The following is a 12,143-nucleotide window of genomic DNA, read 5'->3' as shown; positions in this document are numbered from 1 at the left end:
CGAAGAAGAAATGATTGTCGGAAAGATAGCGGATAGATGGAAAGAATAGAATGAAAACCCCTATGAGGGGGGAAGATTTGTCTGATGAGATAGAAGAAGACTCAAGAATCGATTTAGAAGAGATGGGGGATCCGGTATTAGAATCAGAATTTAAAAGAGCTTTGGAAGACTTAAGGTCAAATAAGGCAGAAGGGATAGATATCATTACATCAGAATTTCTAAAACCATTGGGGGAAGTGGCAACAAAACGAGTGTTTACGTTGGCACGTAGAGTGTATGAGTCGGGCGACATACCACCTGAGTTCGGAAAAGCATCATCCGCATAATTCCGAAGCTCAGCTCAGGACGTTGCTTACAGACGAATGGAAAAGAAAATTAAGGATGCGCTAGATGACGATCAGTTTGGCTTTAGGAAAGGTAAAGGCACGAGAGAGGCAACTCTGACGTTACGGCTAATAATGTAGGCAAGACTAAACAAAGGTTAAGACACGTTCATAGGATTTGTCGATCTGGAAAAAGTGTTCGAGAATGTAAAATGGTGCAACATGTACGAAATTCTGAAAAACTTAGAGGTAAGGTATAAGGAGAGACGGGTCATATACAATAAGTACAACAGCCAAGAGGGAATAATAAGAGTGGACGACCAAGAACGAAGTGCTCATATTAAAAAGGGTGTAAAACAAAGATGTAGCCTTTTGCCCCTGTACATCGAGGAAGCAATGATGGAAATAAAAGAAAGGCTCAGGAGTGGAATTATAATTCAAGGCGAAAGGATAACAATGATACGATTCGCTGAAGACATTTCTATCGTGAGTGAAAGTGAACAAGAATTACATGATCTGCAGAATGGAATGAACAGTGTAATGAGTACAGTGTATGGACTGAGAGTAAATCGAAGAAAGACGAAGGTAATGAGAAGTGGTAGAAATGAGAACAGCGAGAACCTTAACATCAGGATTGATGGTTACGAAGTAGATGAAGTTAAGGAATTCTGCTACCTAGTACCAATATAACCAATGACGGCCGGAGCAAGGAGGACATCAAAAGTAGACCAGCAATGGTAAAATGGTTCAATTGGCTCTGAGTACTATGGAACTTAACATCTGAGGTCATCAGTCCCCTAGAACTACTTAAACCTAACTAACCTAAGGACATCACACACGTCCATGCCCGAGGCAGGATTAGAACCTGCGACCGTAGCGGTGTCTCGGCTCCAGACTGTAGCGCCTAGAGCCGCTCGGCCACAACGGCCTGCCCAGCAATGGCAAAAACGGCATTCCTGGCCAAGAGAAGTCTACTAACATCAAACGTCGGTCTTAAATTGAGGAAGGAATTCTTGAGAATGTACGTATGGAGTACAGTATTGTATGGTAGTGAAACATGGATTGTGGGAAAACCAGAAGAAAAGATAATCGAAGCATTTTAGATGTGGTGCTACAGACGAATGTTGAAAATTAGGTGGACGGATAAGGTAAGGAAAGTGGAGGTTCTACGCGGAATCGGAGAGGAAAGGAATTTGTGGAAAACACTGATAAGGAGGAGGGACAGGATGATAGTACATGTCTTAAGATATGAGAGAATGACTTCCATGGTACTAGAGGGAGCTGTAGAGGGCAGAAACTGTGGAGGACGACAGGAAGTAGAGTACATACAGAAAATAATAGAGGACGTAGGTTGGAGGTGTTACTCTGACACGAAGAGGTTGGCGCAGGAGAGGAATTCGTGGCGGGCCGCATCAAGCTGATGACCAAAGAAAAAGTAATGTCTACCAGCAAGGTCAGTTGACTAGAATACAAACGAGGCGCTAAGAACATTTAAATGAATATCACACGGACCAGTGAGACAGCTTTTCGTGAATGTTTATAGCGGATGTTACAAAATGGTACGCCCATACTTTCAGGAAACATTCATCACACAGAAAGAAAGAAAATATGTTATGTGGACATGTGTCCGGAAACGCTTACCTTCCATGTTAGAGCTCATTTCATTACTTCTCTTCAAATCACATAAATCATGGAATGAAAATACACATCAACAGCACGTACTAGCGTGACTTCAAACACTTTGTTATAGGAAATGTTCAAAAAGTCCTTCGTTAGCGAGGATACATGCATCCACCCTCCGTCGCGTGGAATTCCTGATGCGCTGATGTAGCCCTGGAGAATGGCGTATTGTATGACAGCCGTCCACAATACGAGTAGGAAGAGTCTCTACATTTGGTACAGGGGTAGCGTAGACAAGAGTTTTCAAATGGCCCCATAAATGAAAGTCAAGAGGGTTGAGGTCAGGAGAGCGTGGAGGCCATGGAATTGGTCCGCCTCTACCAATCAATCGGTCACCGAATCTGTTGTTGAGAAGCGTACGAACACCTCGACTGAAATGTGCAGGAGCTCCATCGTGCATGAACCATATGTCGTGTCATACTTGTAAAGGCACATGTTCTAGCAGCACAAGTAGAGTATCCCGTATGAAATCTTGATAACGTGCTCCATTGAGCGTAGGTGGAAGAACATGGGGCCAATCGAGACATCACCAACGATGCGTGCCCAAACGTCCACAGAAAATCTGTGATGATGACGTGATTGCACAATTGCGTGTGGATTCTCGTTAGCCCATACATGTTGATTGTGAAATTTTCAATTTGGTCGCGTTGGAATGAAGGCTCATCCGTAAAGAGAACATTTGCACTGAAATGAGGATTGAGACATTGTTGGATGAACCATTCGCAGAAGTGTACCCGTGGAGGCCAACGAGCTGCTGATAGTGCCTGCATACGCTGTACATGGTACGGAAATAACTGGTTCTCCCGTAGCACTCTCCATACAGTGACGTGGTCAACGTTACCTCGTACAGCAGCAACGTCTCTGACGCTGACATTAGGGTTATTGTCAACTGCACGAAGAATTGCTTCGTCCATTGCAGGTGTCCTCGTCGTTCTAGGTCTTCCCCAGTCGCCAGTCATAGGCTGGGATGTTCCGTGCTCCCTAAGACACCGATCAATTGCTTCGAACGTCTTCCTGTCGGGACACCTTCGTTCTGGAAATCTGTCTCGATACAAACGTACCGCGCCACGGCTATTGCCCCGTGATAATCCATACATCAAATGGGCATCTGCCAACTCCGCATTTGTACATTGTACTGACTGCAAAACCACGTTGGTGATGAACACTAACCTGTCGATGCTACGTAGTGATGTGCTTGATGCTAGTACTGTAGAGCAATGAGTCGTATGTCAACACCAGCACCGAAGTCAACATTACCGTCCTTCAATTGGGCCAACTGGCGGTGAATCGAGGAAGTACAGTACATGCTGACGAAACTAAAATGAGCGCTAACATGGAATTAAGCGTTTCCGGACACATGTCCACATAACATCTTTTCTTTATTTGTGTGTTAGGAGTGTTCCCTGAAAGTTTGGCCGTACCTTTTTGTAACAACCTGTATACACTATGGGGCTAGAGCACAGATAAACCTGTCTCACCACAAGACCAACAGATTTCGGAAACATGAATAAATGCTATAATCTCAGAATCGATAATGATAGGATGGTTCTCAGAACCACGAATGCATTACAGTATGATAAAGTTCAAAACTTAAAATAGTATAACTCATTTATAAAGCCACAAAGTAGATTTTTCTGACAGTATAACTATAAAATATACTGACATCCGATGTAATATTGCTATATAATGAGTGAACGGGCATATCTGAGGAGTTTGTTGCCGGTTAGCGGGATGTATGCCAATCGAACGGGGATAAAAGGCTGCTGCAGTGTGCTACCACCTGGTGGCATTGAAGCAAATTTGTAGTTAAGTGAGGTGGTGAAGGGTGCACGTCGTTTATCAAATCCGCACGTATTTGGCCCAAAAGGCAATTAGGCCACGCCAGCTGCGCATGAGCAAAAGCTCCTTAGAACGTGTATAACTGAAGGTGTGCTCACCATCCAGATGTCAAGTTGTTCAAAGTCTAGAGGGGTAGTAACGTAGCATAGCGCAGTAGATTTAGTGTAGCGTATTTCAGATAGCAGCAACTACGTTCCGTTTAACAGCATTCAAAGACAAATAATTGAAAAAATCCGCAAGGTGTCACAATTCAGAGTGTTCACTTGCTCTTGTGCTCTTACATAGCAGCCGCCACTGTGGTACGTGCAGGCTTGGGAGGTAGGCGACTGTAGCTGTGTGATCGACTCTCCGTCGAGGTGAGCTACAAGGGAGAGAGAGAGAAAGAGAGAGAGAGGCGCCAAATCAGCCCGCAAGGGGAGAGCGCCCACTCGTCACCGTCGATTTCTTCCAGATCTACGGGACACAGAGGGCTCGGCCAGGAGTAACTGGCAGAAGGGGGACCTCCAGCGTGTAGAAGAAATACTACTTTCTGCGCTGATCACGTGAGCCATGAGCCACTTTTTAGCGTAGTTTGTAGGCAGCGGAAGGAGCACAGAACGGCAATCCGAGGCTCGTGGGGTCGAATAGCAATTTGGGAACTTTTTATTACTTTTCAATTATTACAAATAAACTGAAATAATGCTCAAGAAATTGTATTTATTAATATTTTCATAAAATGTATGAAAAGTAAAAGGAAAGGAAAAATGTGGTACTGCAAATAAGTTGCGAGAAAGCGATTGTGAGGCGTGCACGAGAATTTCGTGTATAAAACTAGATACGTTTGTCTTTTTACAATTCTGATGCCCGTCGGTTGCTATTCTGTCATTCTGCGCAACGGATTAATCTGAGATGTACCCTTTACTCTGTGGCACCTGCAAGATGCAATTTCCACCCCCACACTGCTACAGAAGTGAGACAGACGTTCCTAACGTTCTAAAGAGAAATGCCTGAAAAACTTTCAGTCATAATTATCTTCCGGAGTCGACCGCCGTAAGGAAATGACACAAAAATTCAAATTTGTTACGTAACTAGTGGGATACTTGGGTACTGCAGTAGTGCTAGTTAGTGTAATAAAAACATGAAACTAACGAAAATTATTATTTATTTTGCAAAAATTCTGAGAAATCACAATGACAGTTTTAATTATGAACCGAACACGTTGTTTCCGGGTTCTTTTCGGAATGTGAAGTTACCTCTTAAGGACAGGATTCGCAAATGAAATTTCTATACAAAGTTTAAGATTGTTATTGACTTGGCAGAATGGCAGAGAGCCCCACGTACTCAACTTGAATATTTATCCGTTACAATGTTGCTAGGTACGGTCGAGGCTGTCACGTATGAAATGCAGTGAAATGTACTGTTGTGGAGGAAATATGGGGCTCGCAATAGCTGTAGCGCACAATACAGTAAGCTGCAATGACTGCTGTCTGCACCGCTCGCTGCTGACAAATAAGATAACTCTCGCTCTATCTGGATTGACCTTCGCCAATCAAACTCTCCCTACACCTTGATGAAGTCAAGGACTCCTATTCGCCCCTAGTCAAACTACTGGCATGGTACACCGGTCAGATAACTAGTCCACCATGATGCCACTCAAAAATTTGCTCGTAGGCGTTTAACTATAACTCTGTCCGTTCACATCCCACAATAAGCGTGGCGGCCAACACAGTGAACAACGCTTAATCGCAAGGATTCAATACAGGGTTGCACTTAGATTCGCTCTCGACAGAGGTGCTCTCCCAGTGAAGTACTGAGAAGAGATTTGTTCCTCGCTCTGAGTACACGTACGAGCGCGCACGCTATTGTTATGTGTTCTATCTCCAAGAGACGTGAAGGGGTATATCTTTCGATCTCTTCCATTACTCCTTCAGGCGTCAGAAATATCATCTGCCAATCAGCATTGCTCTTCTAAAACGGGAGAATGACGTTTCGTTTAAGGCGACCTATCCAGAAATCTGTAGTATCGGCGTTTGGCGTTTGCTGTCTCCCTCTGAAAATCTCTGAAACTGCGTGGTAAATGGTAAAGAATGCGTAGGCTGGGTGCTTCCACACAATGTAGCGGAATTTGCTTTTAAGCCGATCACAGGGTCGTTCCCCTTTTCACTCGGGCCAACGCTGTCTGCTCTACGGCTGACATAGATAGGCTGAGTTGTCCTCTGAAGGGACAGGCGTCCCGCTGTGCGATTTGCGTCTCCTGAACTAAAAGCAAGCCCCTGCAACCGTCGTGTCTTGAATGTGAGTGTGTACACCAGCCTCGAGTATTTCAACCACAGTGTGATTACTTATTATTTGCATGAATTCATACAACATTGACTTTATTTTATTGAGTTTCGGTTCGAATGAGGCCTCTTGATGTGCGGAATATGATTGTGAGGGCAGAATATGTAAGCAATGAAGGTCAGGAGACGACGACGTCTTACACAGTTGCTGGTGTGCTGACATTCATCGTAACAACAGGGAAAGCAGTAACTTTCACAGCATCTTTCCACTCGTTAAAAAACATCACATTTTTGCAATGACATTGTGTTTTTAAAGTTTCTCTAGTAATTCAAACTTTATTTACATCCATAAAAAATTCGCTCTCGTCGCACAATTTAGCAGCAAAACACCCGTAACACATCATTTCGCCAAATATTCCGGCCTATTTGCTGACGTACAGTCGAATGCATTGTGAAGCCATCTACATCCCTACTCTGCAAATCGAACGTAGTTCTGGCAGAGGGGTCATCCTACCACCTCTACTATAATTCTCTATTTCACCAATCTCGAACAATGTGCTGAAAAAAACGAACACCTAAATCTTTCCTTGCAAGTTCTGAATTCCCTTGTCTCATTAAGATGATTGTTTCTGCCTACGTAGGTCGGTGTCAACTAAGTATTTTCGCATTCGGAAGAGAAAGTTGGTGATTGAAGTTTCGTGAGAAGAATCCACCACGACGAGAAATGCCTTTGTTTTAATGATGTCCACCTCAAGTCCCGTGTCATGTCCATGACAGTCTCTAACCTTTTTCTCTGCAATACAAAACTTGCTGCCCTTCTTTGCACTTTCTCGATGTCCTCCGTTAAACCTGCCTGGTAAGGATTCCACAGCGCGCAGCATCACTTCAAAAGAGGACAAACAAGCGTAGTGTAGGCAATCTCTTTAGAAGATCTTCTGCATCTTCCCACTATTCTGCCAATGAATCGCAGTCTCGATTCGCCATTTTCTGTGTGTTCTTTTCAGTTTAATTTGTTCGTAATTCCTAGATATTTAGTAGATTTTCCAGTCTTTAGATTTGACTGGTTTATCGTGTAACCGAAATTTAACGGATTCGTTTTAGCACTCACGTGGACGACCCCACACTTTTCATTAATTATGGTCAGTTGTCAATTTTTGCACCAAACAGATATATAAATCCTTTTGCAGCTGTTTTTGATCTTCCGATGAGTTTACTAGATGACAGTATCTACAAACAAACAGTCTACCCGGTATGTGATTTCTCTTCCTCTCCCTGTGAGATAAGAGCAGTTTCGAAGCTTTCTGATCAAATTATCTGGCGACACCACAGGGTCGCACCAGTGGAGTGCATTGAAGGGGGGGAGGGGCGGGGTAGGGGGAGTCACTTTACTAGGGTGGCAGAAATTTGTTTGCTCTCCTGAACTTAAGGCTTCATCACATCAGTCGAAAAATTCCTTCTAATGCCTTTGCGAAAATATTCATAAATGCATTGTATTATAATTATTGTATAAGACATTAATGAATGCATTATGTTATATTATTTCGGCTTATTTTCAGTGTAAGAAACGTAAAGACATTTTCCGAGAGCACAGTATGTAATATCGAATGTGAGTGTTTTCTAATGATGAGGAGTGATTGATCTCTGGAAAATGGGCTAGCCATGTCATCACAGCCGAATTCCTTCCCCACGGGTAGCAGCGCGGTCTTAGGCACCTTGCCACGGTTTGCGCAGCTCCCCCCGTCGGACGTTCGAATCCTCCCTCGGGCATGTGTGTGTGTGTGTTTCCCTTAGGATAAGTTTGTTTTAGTTACATTAAGTAGTGTGTAAGCCTCGGGACCGATGACCACGCTGTTTGGTTCCCGCCCCCAAATCAAAAAATCAATCATATCATCACATTTCTCCTCGTGTCTAGCAATCTGCTGTGAGAGTTAAGTACGTTTGAGTAGATCAGTTTATGCACCAGTCAGTGGGTGCTGTTTGCATGTCACATTCGACGGAAGCAAAGCACAGAAACTCTAAAGGCCACAGAGTTGCGTATGTCCTCTGTTGTACTGGACAGAATAAAACTCTACGATACAATGGTAGGTTCTTAACTTTACTCCTGGAGGAGACAGAAATGATTCTACAACACATGAAGTAGTACATCATTTTACAACTTGAACAAGATGAAATACTTAACTTTGTAACAATCTGTACCTACAAGAAAGTTGTATTTAATACTGTCACTGAACGGTAACGTATCACTTGATGCAGAACGAGGTACTAGTCTCTTATCACAAAGTAAAATTGAGTATAAAAATTTATACAGGGTTCTGTCTAATACAACTATACGAGTATCACTGCTGGTTCGGTAGAAAGAGAATGCTGTCATCTTTGGCGATGACTGCAGGCTGAGCTGTATTGCACACAGGCCTCAGTAAGCATGCTGATCCGGTGGCGTATGGAAACACTTCTGAGAGTGTCCACTCCATTTTCTGTCATTCGTCGTTACTTGTGGTAGCCACTATGTTTGCTTGTTTTATCGCGATGTACCAACCATCCCTTGGCTCCATCTGTAATGACATTGTTGTTGGAGGTGAAGCCCAAATCGACCTTCCTAATCTTCCTACAAGAAAATTACAAAAAACGAGGTACCGACACATATAAGGGGCGTTGAAAAAGAAACGAGCTGGAGGCATAATTACAGAAACCAGTACCTGTATGTTGGAAGTACTGACCCTGGCTGTTGAGACACTTGTTCCACTGTCACATAAGGCGGTGAATGACTGACTCGTAAGATTCTCGGGGCTGCGGTCTTAACCAGTTCCGCACGTACAGCTGCACGTCGCCTTCCGAGGTGAATCGTTTGCCCTTCAGAGCCTTTTTAAGGGGACCAAAAATGGCGAAATCACAGGGAGAGACGTCCGGACTGTACGGAGGGCGGCCGAGAACCTCCCATGTGACTTTCTGCAGGAGAGCCGCGACGGTGTGGGCCGTATGAGGCTTTGCACTGTCGTGGAGCAGAATGACCCCTTGGGTGAGATTGACATTGCTTTGACCGCTTAGCGAAGGGTGGGCAAGGTTTGCGAGTAACTCTGGGCAGTCACTGTTGTCCTTTGCTGCAGAGAGTGAATCAGAAGGGATTTGGTCAAAGAAGAACGTCAGCATTCCCCTCCCTGCAGTCGTGCAGCTGTACGAGAGGAAATGGTTAACATCGTAGCCCCGGGGATTTTATGAGACAGCCATTCACTGCCATGTGTCACAGTGGGTCAAGTGTCTCAACAGCCATGGCCAATACTTCTAACATAGAGGTACTGGTTTCTGTAGCTATCCTACAGGCTCGTTTCTTTTTGAACGACCCTTATGCAGTACTTGCTACAAAATACACTGATTGAAATGGATGTGTTACACCATCCAGTAGCAGTCCTACGTTTACAGAAAGTTTGTGCACACTTCCATCACATAACATGTATTTCATGGTTAAATATTCATTCCATTCTGAGCTGATATACGTCACGAACATCCGTATAGGGTGCGGATCACAGGATACTAATTAATTTCTTGTATTTTTTGTGGCATGGAAGCAAACAGCCTCCAGTTGTGTTAATGATGAATTTTTGGCTGTACCTGAAACCCGTGCTGTGTCAGTCCTTGAGTACTACTGGTTGAATGCTGGTAAGATTGTGGCTGCCAAATGAGGTGACTGACGATTTGTACAGTTATTACCTGATCCAGGTGTGCGGTCTTGCGTTATTCTACTGGAAAATCCAATTTGGTGTCCCCTCATACAAGGCATGACAACAGCGTCTGCCATTCTTGCCATATAATAGTGAGCATTCAGCCTCCATTCAACACCTGTCAAATCAGCCCTGTTGCCATACCCAATAGCTCCCTACCCTACTAATGAAGGAACTTAAGAGGTACAGGTATGGACCTCACGAGTTTATGCTTTCTGGGAAATTTTACCATATCTTCTATGGACACATTGTCGTCGATTTGACCACCACAGACGGAAGCGATACTCATCTCCACCAAATGTCAGCCAAGGTCCCAGGTATCTCTGGCTCTAAACCGTACAAGTTTCCGTCACCTGTAGTACGTCATCAACAACAAACGACGCATGTCAACTCGAGATCACGACCCAGCTTCCAGTTATCTGCTCATGGCCGGACTGCAAGTTATCTCAGGCCTTGGTTTCGTCTGTTGTCCACAGTCTATTCGTCACAACTAGTCGAATCAGCTTAAGATCTTTTTGTCGAATTGACCTACTCGATTTGCCACAAGCCAGTCACCTCGTACTCTCCAGTCATTGCGCTGCTGCCAACTGTATGTATGTGTGTGTGTGTGTGTGTGAGAGAGAGAGAGAGAGAGAGAGAGAGAGAGAGAGAGGTCAGTCGGTATGACGCTCCCATACCCACACCCAAATTATTCCAAATTTTTCTAAGCCTGTGCACGACCTCTGGCCGTACTGTCTTGGTATCTGCGGCCGAAAAACTCCATTAAACTTACACACACTTAATATTGTGTAGTCAGCCCATTCCTCATCTGCTGGGATTTTTTTATTGTACTGAAAAGAATGAAAACAAGCTCAGGTTAAGATCAAATTTTAATGTGGCCAGGGAATACTGGACTGTCAATTGGGAAGCTTTCACTGGAAGTGTTCGTGGTAAGATTTCCACTTCCGTCAGCTTGTTTGCACTGAGAAGAAAATATAAATCAAATCAGAAGCTACGTCACCATAAGCCAATCACAGAATCCAAATCCGTAACGTAAAGCCGGCCGTAGTGGCCGAGCGGTTCTAGGCGCCACTATTTGACCAAAGCACTGAGCATTTTCTTCTCTTGTTCTTCTTCTACACTTCAGGGTTTAGACAATGTGCCTATTTCGACTGCACAGTTTTAGGACCAATTTTTTCTTGGATCTCCAGCGTCTCTTTTTCCTGAGAGTTTGTACTTGCTCACACTGACTGTAATTCTCCCTTTAGCCATATATTGCCTCCATCTTCCATTTTGTCTTATAAGTTGAATATTTCTTGTTATTCTTACAAAATTCCTCCTAGAGCCGCTTTAGCTACATCTTAGAAATCTAATTTCAGCGAGTTGTACGCTCTTTCAATCCAAAATTCACTGCCATGCAGCAAGATGAGGACCGTCATTGTTTTGCAATATTTGGATTTTGTGTGGTTTCTCACCTTCTTTTAAGTTTTATTTATATTTCTGCTGCATGCTCAAAAACGGTGATTTTGTTCTGTACACCATTATCTTCGTCCCTCCTGGCCTCTAATTCGCCCGTCGCCTGCAACTGCAGAATGAGGCGTAACCACAGGGAGCACTCCGTTTGGAATCTCTTACTCTGCAATTAACCTGACCCGCTGACCCGTCCTAATCGGGTATTACCAATCTACCAGGTGCGAAACGTTCATTGTCGATGATACAGCTCATCCCTCCAGCCATTACAAATGCTATTTTTAGCAGGACAATGCCCTACCATATGCGGCGATAAATATGTGACTTCTCAATGAAGCTATTATCAGCTGCAAATTGCGGAACTGAAGAATGTAGGCAGGCAGTAGTACTGGTTAAAACTAGAAGGATAGTTTGTAATTGCATGTCCAGGAACAAATATCAGTTGAGAGACTGACCAATCGGCACTCCATTTCCCATCTACTATGTAGTAAAGTACCTTGTGTGTAATATTGAAACAGTATCAAATAATGTAGTTCATGAAATAAGTTCGTGCCTTGTGGAAAACAATTTGATGCTAAATCACAGTAAGACTCGGTTTTTACAGTTTCTAACTCACAATTCAACAAGAACCGATATTTTGATCAGACAGTATGGGCATATTAAAAGCGAGACGGAACAGTTCAAGTTCCTAGGCGTTGGGATAGATAGTAAGCTGTTGTAGAAAGCCCATGTTCAGGATCTTGTTCAGAAACTAAATGCTGCTTTGTTTAACATTAGAACAGTATCTGAAATAAGTGGCAGTCTAACACGAAAAGTAGTCTACTTCGCATATTTTCATACGCTTATGTCGTACGGTATTATTTTTTGGGGTAATTCTT

At 43.6% G+C, this 12,143-nt stretch overlaps 1 protein-coding gene across 1 annotated transcript in view; it reads left to right on the top strand.

Annotated features, from left to right (window-relative positions):
- The window catches only part of LOC126291635 (dehydrogenase/reductase SDR family member 11-like), a 109,112-nt gene that overhangs the window by 78,393 nt on the left and 18,576 nt on the right, over window positions 1-12,143 (top strand). The gene's annotated exons all lie outside the window — the stretch shown is intronic.

Source organism: Schistocerca gregaria, chromosome 9 (genome assembly GCF_023897955.1).
Source record: "Schistocerca gregaria isolate iqSchGreg1 chromosome 9, iqSchGreg1.2, whole genome shotgun sequence".
Taxonomy (NCBI): Eukaryota; Metazoa; Arthropoda; class Insecta; order Orthoptera; family Acrididae; genus Schistocerca; species Schistocerca gregaria.
Note: the sequence above shows the minus strand (reverse complement) of the source record. Positions and strands in the feature narration are given on the sequence as shown.